General features: G+C 56.7%; 1 protein-coding gene across 1 annotated transcript in view; it reads right to left on the reverse strand.

Moving 5' to 3' along the window:
* The window catches only part of Slc45a3 (solute carrier family 45 member 3), a 25,844-nt gene extending 17,181 nt beyond the window's left edge, over positions 1-8,663 (reverse strand). The window contains exon 1 of the mRNA XM_033761985.1: positions 4,718-8,663. The gene's annotated coding sequence lies outside the window, so the exon portion shown is untranslated. The remainder of the gene's footprint in view (positions 1-4,717) is intronic.
* Between the last annotated feature and the right edge of the window lie 1,126 nt (positions 8,664-9,789).

Below are 9,789 nucleotides of genomic sequence, written 5' to 3' on the forward strand. Positions count from 1 at the left end.
GCCCCGAATCCCCACGCTGGGGAAAGGGGAGGTCTCCTGGGGAGAGGCAGGGAGGCGTCTGAACCCGCCACAGTCCCAAGAGGGCGGTTCCGGGAGCCGATCGCAGCCTCCCGGGGCTGCCCGGGTTCAGGGGGACCGCTCCCGCTGCCGCATTTCCCAGAGTCCCAGAGGGAAAGTGGGGACCGAGGGGAGGGTCCTCGCAGCCGGGAGGGAGGGCTCTGGGGCGAAGGGTCCGGCCCACTCCACTCCCCACCCTCAGAGTGGGAGGGCTGGGCACTCACCTGCGCGGGCCGCGGTTTCAGGGGACCGGGTCGTCCCTGGGCAGAGACTTTGTCAGCCCCGCCTCACCCGCGGCCTGCCCCCTCTCCACGCTGCTCCTTGTTTAAAACAAATCGCAGCTCTCCAGCGACCGTCAGTCACCGCACCCGCCCTCCCCCGGCTCCTCGGTTCTCTCCAGCAGAAGCGGGACCCTTAGCCCGCAGTGGAAAAGATTGAAAGGCGGGGAAGGGAATTCCCCCATCCTCCCACAGCCCGAGGACTGAGAAGCAGCCTCCCGTCCCGGAGGCCCCGAGCCAGGTAACTGGGGGCTGGGCCTAGGAAGAATTCACTGAAGGGGTTGGGTAGGAAATCCACAGTCTAGCAGCCCTCTCTCACCCCTCTCTTCTTAGGTTGCCGAGCCCGTCCTCCTCTTTTCCTGTCTACTCGGCCCCGGGGGTCCAAGCACTCTTGCCAGCCCTACAATTTATCCATTCCAGCCCAGAGTTACCTGAGGAATTCCCCGTCCTCCTAAGTACCACTTTCTTATCCCCCATGCCTCAGTCTCCCCCACTTCCCATTCCAGGCCCCAGGGTGGGGTTGGACTCCAGCCATTTCCCCCGAGGCCTGGTCCCAGGCTCAGTGAGGCCCTGGAGCAAGAAGTCATTCGGTGCCACTTTCCCGGCCCCCACTGGTCCTAAGCCCCAAGGCCCACTTCTCATCCAAGCTTGAGAGTGACAGCTAGGCCAGGTCTGGGAGCTCCCCTGACCCCGGGGGCAGGAGCACGGAGGAGGCCAGGGTCTAACTCTCCTTACTCAAACCCTCCTGCTCCGCTGCTCCCCAACCACTCTAGCTGGCAAACAGAAGATCAACCAGGAGAGCCACCGAGCCTCACCTGTAGAGCAGGGGCAGGAAGCTAGGGGTGACCTCTAGGAAAGTTAAGGCTTGGAGCTGCAGCCTTCTAGGATCGCAAACCTCTCCCCTCCTCTCCATCCAGGGGCAGACGGGGAGAAAGCAGAGGAAAAGGAAAACTTAGTCCTCCGGGAACTTTCCAGGGCTCCACCCTGAACCTTCCTTCCTCAGCCCCAGGGATCTGAACTGAAGCCCAGAGTCCAGGGGCCCTGGACAAGGTCTGGGAACCTGAATCTGTCAGCCCAGCTCCAGACACCTGACAGAGCACCCCCAGGGCAGGCTGGGCTCCATCGCAAGCCTTGGGCACCAGCCCCAGCAAGGAAAGGGACCTGGGACACATTTGCCTAGTGAAGAATGGGCCAGGTTGGTGTGCGAGAGAAGGGAGAAGACCTGAACGGTCCTATTACAGGCAGCTGAAGAGATGGAAATTGAGGTACAGTCAGAGAGGGACTGGGCCATCAAGGAAGGGGGCAGAAGAAATAAACATCAGAACTGTGGCTGGATTTGTGGAGGCGGATTTGAAGACCAACCTTCAAGATAAAGATGCAAGGACCAGGCCTACAGCCTCCCCAGGAGATAAGCAGGGACTGGAAATTACACTGTCTTTGGTACCATCTGGTCCAGTAAAGTCCAGGTGGAGTCAGTCACTGAGGTGGGTGACCAGAGCATCCGGAACCGTCCCTTCCCAAAAATGCCTGTTTTTTCCAGGTACCCCTGCTACGCGACCACATCTCTTTTGGATCAGTATTGGCTAAGCGGCTATACTTGTGATCTTGTTGATGGGTTAGTGTGACGCGTGTTGCACCCCCCTTGTGATTTTGTTCACATACACTGCTTGGACAAGTGGCTTCTGTGGCAGCCACTTTCAGGGCCCCTCCTATCCCTCAGGAGGGCTCTCTCTCAATCAGTCTTTCCTATCCTTATCTTCCGCTGTTCCTTAGAATTCATTCTTCAATTTTGGGAGACAAACTGAGTGCATGTGACACTTAGCAGGCTGGGAGTTATATTTTCCCTACATCACTGTCCCCGTCCCCACCCCCACCCCGGGGCACCCAGGAAAATCCCTAGCCCAACCCCAGCCATGGCAGCTCCCTGGGCTGGGAGTCAGACAGACCCTCCCGGCCCGGAACACCCGCTCTTCAGACTGGACCCCAGCAGGCAATTTGGGAAATGAAACTGAGCAACAGGAACAAACTTGGCCTGAACTTTGTCCAAAATTCTAAAGACAGAGTGGAGGAGGCGGAGAAAAGGCGACCCCGGCCCATTTCCCCGTAGCTCCCCAGGGAAGGGAGGGTCATAGGGACATATAAAGAGGCCTTTGAGGGCTTTCAAAGAGGCTCCTGCCACCCCTGAGGCGGCAGAGGTGGGGCTGGGGGAGCAGATTCCCTCGCTGACAGACAGAGGCCAGAGGGAGCGTCAGGGGCAGCCCCCGCCCCGGGCCAGTGTCAGGCGGCAATTCTATGGGCTCTTTATGTGGCCGGCGTCCCCACACCCCGTCCAGGCACATCAAACGGCTGCAGCCCCCACCCTGACCCTGGCTCGGGACCCTGCGTCCTCCCTCCACACTCACAAAGGCCGCGTTGCTTTCTCACAGGCTCCGGAGCACGGAGCACTGCTCCTCCACCCTTCTCAGGAGGGGGCGACAGGCTGGGGAGGCTGGCCTCCAGAGGCAATGACTCAGCCAAAGGGCTGGGATCACCCCCGCCAATGCTGCCCCACCCCTGCCAGGCATGGACGGACCCCCTGTCTCATCCCAAGCAGGGCTGTCCCAGGCCCTCTGGGCTGGGCAGACTTCAGCTTCTCAGGTGAGAGTCGGCCAACCAGCTTTCCCACTGCTCTGCCCTGTGCCTCAGCGCCCTTCAGGGAGGCCGGGTAGGAGCCCTGGGTCATCCCAGAGCATCCTGCCAGGAGGTCTGAACGCAGGCGCGTCCCCCCAAGCTGGAAGCCACAATCCTCCATCCTTATGGGCGCCTGTTAGGGTGGCTGGGCTGCTCGGAATTCCTACCAGGCACCTGCCTGCCGGGTGGGGGGGGGCCAGCAGGAGACACACAGGCTTGGGGCCTCCCGCCCACTGCTCCTTCACTCCTGGGGCCCAAATATTTCCAAAACAGTGGGTCTTTGCTTTACCCACTCCCACCCAGGGAAACCGCAGCCGTGACCTGCACATGCATCTGAGCCCCAACACCGCACAGGGCTCCCGTGACAGGGAGGACGCAGCTCCTAGCGACCTCCGAGGAAAGAACGAGGGCCATGTAGGGGAGCAGGGGCCCCAGCCTCAGCCCCCACCCCAAGACTTGCTCCCTAGCTCTGGCCTCCCCCCGGCCTGGAGGCTGGGGATTTAGAGTTCACCCCGCTGAGCGGCCTTTTCTTCCCTGGGACTGGAAGCCTTCTGCTTAGCAGCTTGTCAGAGAGAGTGAGGGGCTGCAGGCCGGGACACAAAGGGGGATTAGGGAGAAACCTCTCGGCCCGCAGAGTAATCCATCAAACTCTCTCCCGGCTGCCAGCACCAGCCCCTTCCCACTCAATTCCCCTTCCAGCTGCTGCTGGCCCCCACCCCCTCTGGCTCCTGAGCCCTGTCACATCGGGCAGCAAAGAGGATCTCAGGCGGGTGGGGGGTGCCGAGGGGGCGCACCATAGACACTGGGAAAAGGGCAACGGTTCCCTCCCCCCACTCACCCCCAATGTGTGAAAACCCAACAGGTGGCAGTGGCTCGGAGGGAAGTTGCTTTTGTTGCCCTGTCGGAGAGCCGGGTCCCGCTTCTTCGGAAAGGAGGCAGGAGACAAACGCCGGCGAGCCTGGGGGAGGGGAAGGCAGGGCCGGGCCACAGCCGCAGGCACCGTGTCTCCCTCCCCTCCCGTCTGGGGAAGGGGCTCGGCTGGCCTGACCCTCACCTTGGCCACAGTCCCGGCCAGTCCAAGCTGAGGCCAGACACCCCTGCAAGTCACCTGGCCGTCCCACGGCGACAGTCAATACGGACATTCCCGTTGCAGGCACCTGAGCTCCCCAAACAGATGTGGTTTCGTAAACAGTAAACAGCGGCCACCCCAGGTCACCAAGAGGAGCAGCCGCCTTCCAGCCCAGCGCCTGCGGCTGAGCCCAGGCAGATTCCAGAGTCACCCAGGTCCGGGAGTCGCCTGGACTCGGTCTGCCTGCCGGCTCCACCACTTGTGGCCACACTCATGACCTTGCTACTTGACCTCCCAAGCCTCAGTTTCCTCCTATACAATTAATGACAGCAGATGACATTGACACTTACTATGTGCTGCCAGGAACTCTTCCAAGTGTTTAATCTTCCAACCACCGGATGAGGTGGGTGTGATTAACCCAGGCAAGGAAACTTCAGTTAAGACCACTGACCTCTGGGGGGGGATGTAGCTCAGGCGTAGAGCGCTTACCTGGCATGACAACGTCCTGGGTTCCATCCCCAGCACAACAAAAACCAACAAAGATTCCACGCCAACTTCACAGGCACAAGTAAGGGTGGTGTGAAGGTTCCCAGGAGGGGGCTCTCTCCTCTCCAAATATAGTGGTCCAGAAGACCAACTCTACCTTTTTTCTCTGCTCCTAGTCCCCTGGCGCCCGTGTCCGTGCACCCGCACACGCTGCCAGTTCAGCCCTGGTTGTAAGAGGAATTGCCAAGGCCTCCCCAGGTGCTGGCCCCAACAGGTGAGGAGACATCACTGCCACAGACCTGCCAGAAGAGGTGGGGGGACAGACCCCCCAGGAATGAGACAGGGTGGCTCCCATCCACAGGGACAATGACATAGAGTGACTGCCCAAGAGGCGTCTGGCACATGCGAGGAGCTCACTGCTTTCTAATAATCCACACAATGACACTGCCCCTCACCATAGACATGAAACATTTCTTTTTCACAAGGATGACAATTCTGTCCCAGGGAACTTAATTAGCCTGCCCAAGGGCGCACAAATAAAAACAGAAAGTTTGGAACCATCTGAAAATTCTGGAAAGCACTTTGAGCCGGGAGCCAGGAGAGTGTAGTCACGCCTCGGCAACAACTAGAGCTGTGTGTCACCTCTTTGGACTGAGTCTCCACCCATGTAAAATGAGAACTAGTCTAGATAATGGCTAGGGTTCCTTGGGTGGCACAGGTGCCCGCTGAGAGCTCGGGGCCAAGGCCTGGAGGCAGTAGGGAGGGGTTTCCGGCCTCCGACCAGTGAGGGACAAGTGGAACCTGGGGGAGAAGGGCTCCCAGCCACACCTACCCCATACAATGGAGTGCCAAGGGTCACCTGAAACCGAGCCAGCAAGCAGGGCGTCTGGGGACAGAGCTGCCCTCTCCCCTACTCCTCTGAGTTGGGCTCTGCTCCTGAAAAAATCAGTAACTAAATTCTTTCTCTCCTTGGGTCACAATGAATTCAGAGTATCAAGAAACCCTGTGTTTTGAGGCAGGGGAAGAAGTCCACGAAGGGGGAAAGGCGAGCTGGGTTCAGCCTCCAGGAACTGGGCAGCTCTCTTCCCCTCCACAGCCCCTGCAAAGTGAAACCTGAGTGGCCTGGCCTCCCTCCTGGTAAACTTGACCCTTTGCCAGTCAGCAGGCCAGACTGGGCAGCTCTCCCCACCCATGCACAGCCAGCCTCGGTCCTCTCCCTCTCTCAGGAGGTAAGGTACACAGGAAAGATGCCAAAGGCCTGTGCATGTGGGGCAAACCCGCAGCCCAGCAGTGCCCAGGGTGCAGGGTCAGACTGGCTGCCCACCTCAGGACTGCAGATGGGATGGCCTCTGGGGTTATCAGCCCTGACATCCTCCAGTGTGTGGCCAGTCTCATCTCTAATCTAACCAGTCAGTCAGATTGGAAAGTGTCACTCAAAAAAAGGGTCACTTTCTGGTGAGCAAGGTTAGAGTAGACCCCACAGAGACTCTGTTAAGGAGGCTGAGCGGGCCCACCCCAGGAAGAAGCAACTCAGTATGCAACCCAGCCTTGACGAAGGAATACCCAAGAGGACCGAAAGCCACCCACCTGCTCTTACTGAGCACCCATTACATGCAAGCCTATGCAGATGCTGGTGATGCAGAAATAATGGGTCACACACAGCTCCTGCTAGCAGAAGAGAGGGCGTGCAATACATGCAGTCAGTGTGCAGGGAGGTGAGGGAGGTGCTCGGCCTCACATCCACAGAGTGGGGGCTCGAGTGGGGACACAGGTCAGGACTTCCTAGAGGTGTTGCTGAGTCCTGAGCGATAGGCAGGTAAGAGGAGTCAGAAGGGCTGACAGTCTATAAAACTAGCCCTGGAGGCTGGGCTTTCCAAAGTCACCTACCACTCCCATGGGCCCCTCCCTGCCAGGTGAGCCGGAAGAATAGGGGACCCAGAACCATGGGTCTGGGTTCTGATCGCAGATCTGGCCCAGCTACCGTGTGCTGGATAAATCCCCATGCCTTCCTTGAACCCAGGGTGGGCGATTCAACCACTGGACTGGGTTTTGCTTCCTAAGTGGCCACGTGCCCTGGTTACTTTCCCATCCTGAACGGCCTCTGCCTTGCGTCCGAGTCCAGCTCAAGTCCTGCACCTCTTCTAGGGCTTCGTGAACCCAAGCAGTCAAGTACATATCCCTTTCTTCTCCAAGTCTCTACTGCATGAGCCATGAACCTCCAGGTCTGGATACTGCACATGGTCTTCCGGTCTCTGGTTTGTAGTCCGTCCTGACCACCTTCTCCCTGACTAGCCCTTTGGCTCCTGGACAGCAGAACACACAGGCTTTGCCCAGGCCCAAGGAGGTGGGGTACTCGCAGCAGACTTATGGGTGGGGCCGAACTGGCCACTGAGTTCGGAGCACAGACAAGACCACACTCGAGGTCTGGTCCTCAGCTCTCTCTGAGCAACAGAAGCCAGAGAGGGAGTCTACATTGCCACATCCCTAGGGACGGCCCAGGGGCTGCTGGTTTTGGACACTGTTTGCCAGCTCAAAGTACACTTGTGATTAGAGGACTTGAAGGGTAGAGGGCTGACAGTATGCACACTGGGGAGAGAGGAGCATCTGCTGTGGGCAGCTGCTCCCAAGGGCATCCGATTTGGCTGGGCGACCTGTTTTGTTTGGGCTGATCTGATGACTGGGGACTGGAACCAAGAAATGGCTTGCAACCCTCTTCTGGTTGGCTTGTCCCAGACCCCCAGAGAGGGTGACCTCCAGAAGTAACAAAGAAGGGAAGGGCAGCAAGCAACCAAAGTGCCTGTCTGTGCAGGAACTCTGATAAATATATATATCCCATTTGACAACATAACCTTTCCAGGTGAGCCGTGTGTCCATTTCACAGATGAAGAAACCAAAGCAACAAGCGGGTAAGTCTACCTCAAATCCAGAAGCCCCATGGTCATTCAGGGCCAGTGGCAAACTGTGGACTTCTCCCATGGGAGAGGAAACACAGATCACGTAGTAGAAGAGGGGATTAAATAGGAAGTTCTGGCCAGGGATCAGGACCACCCCGTCATGGCTCTGTCACCAGTGCCTGCCCCCACGCAGGGACACATAATATACTGGACAACACTCAACACTCCAGCTCTTGCTGGGAGTCAAGTGGCATCAGTGTTTGAGACACCAGGCCTGGTACCAACTGATCTGGTCTTCACCCTTGCTGTCCAGCCACTGGGACACTGAATGGCCAAAGAAAGGGAAACTGGGCTTTTCTGCCCGACCTTAAGAGCAACACAAAAGATCCCAAGGGCTGGAGCGGAAGGACAGAGTGACATTCCCACTTCAGGACACTCTCACTAAGGTTTCCCTAAAAATAACTCTGGAACCATTCCACACAGAAGATGCTTCACCTTTCAGGTGTAAATTTGCCTCCATCACCCCTCCCTATGCTCCTCCAACCTGCAGCGGCCACTCTTGGGAGGTGAGCAGAGGAGGAGGTTCCGAACTAACTACAAAACAAGACAGGCTACGTGGTAGTGACAGGGACAGGGGAGAATCAGACGTCCAGTACTGGGGTGTTCTTCACACCGGACCACAACTGCACTGTGGACGTTACTCACAGCTTATGTGTGGTTACGTGTGGTGCCACCCTTCACGAAGGAACTGGTTTCTCAGTTAAACCACAATGCCTGTCTCCTTTGTCACCAAGCAGCAGCAGCTGACATTTATCAAGCTCGTTTTACAAGCAGCTGCTCAGAGGTTTACCTACATCAGCTAACTTAATCCTTGAAATACTGTGAGGTAGGTACTATTTCCCTCCTTTTACAGAGAAAAAGTTGTAACAGAGAGGCCAAAGAACTTCCACAAGAGGAAGTGGGCTTTCAAGAAGTCGTCTAGAACAGACTATTTTTTAAGAGCAGGGTCCCAGAAGGCTGGGTGCCCCTGTGTGTTTAATCACAGCTGAGTGATATTGTTGAGTTACTAATGCCAGGCGTGGTGGCACACGCGTGGAACTCCTGCACCATGGAGGCCGCATCTGGGGACCACTTCAAGGTTGAAGGCGACCTGGGCTGCACAGTAAGTTCAAGGCCAGCCTTAATTACATACTGTCTCAAAAAAAAAAAACACCCTAAAAAAAACAAATAAAAAAAAATACAGTTAATGCTAGCTAACTTTTATTGAGCATGTACTACATTTCAGGCATATAGTTAAGTGTTCTTTATGAATTATTCAGTAAAGCTACAATTTTACTTTATTATGGTTATGTTTACAAATATTATTTATATTTATTATAATTTATTTAACAAATAAAGCTACACAGTAGGAACCATTATTATTATTATCATCATGGGTACTGCAGCTTGGAAGAGGCTGAGCAACCCGCCAAGCTGGTGGAACAGCCAACACAAAACCTATCTTCCTGACAGCCTGCATCTTCATCTGTAACACGGTTTCAGGTCCTAAGGGTCTTGACCATTGTTCTTCAAGTTAACCTCACCTCCCTGCCTTCCTGCCTTTTCTGTCCACACCCTGCCCAGACTGAGAGCTCCCTGAGGACCTGCACAGCACCCCTCCACCACCCAGGGCCTGGACAAGGCCGGGTGGACCACGCAGGCTCACTGACCACACGGTGAGCCAGAGAGCCAGGAACGGCAGGGGAATTTACTCCCTGCGTGCATGGGAAATCTGCCCGGCACACACGTACCAGACTGGGCCTGCATCTCCACAGCTGTACATTCACCCACAGCTGTATTTATATCTTCAGACTCATCCGGGCCCGGTGACTCAAGCTCCATTTTCTAGGCACTTTTAGAACAACAGAGTCCTGGCTCCAGGACAGGCATGGGAGGAGATAAGAGAGGAACGAGCGGATGGACTGTTCCAACTGCAGGACCTGTGACCTCAAACTGAGTCACATTTACTCCCTAGGACAGGGGTGGCAAACCTACGGCACCCGTGCCACAGCGGGCTGTTTGTATCATGGAAAACTGTAAAAGGTTCGCCATCACCGCCCTCCACCTCCATATGCCAGCCTGCCCCCCACACCTTGGGCAGGTGGGTCCACACCAAGGCTACCTGTGCTCTGAAAGATCTGCTGAGGACTTTAGGAAAGGGAACCCGAAGCCTCAGGGCTTTTCCCCACCCTGACCTAAGCTCCCAGGACCCCAGGAAGGGTCACTCTGGACCTGAGCTCTCGGCAGTGCCCAGCCGGACTCCGGGGAAGCAAGGCAAAAGCTGGGCTCTAACGGA

Source organism: Fukomys damarensis, unplaced genomic scaffold (genome assembly GCF_012274545.1).
Source record: "Fukomys damarensis isolate Sample0158 unplaced genomic scaffold, DMR_v1.0_HiC HiC_scaffold_11, whole genome shotgun sequence".
In the NCBI taxonomy this organism is placed as follows: domain Eukaryota; kingdom Metazoa; phylum Chordata; class Mammalia; order Rodentia; family Bathyergidae; genus Fukomys; species Fukomys damarensis.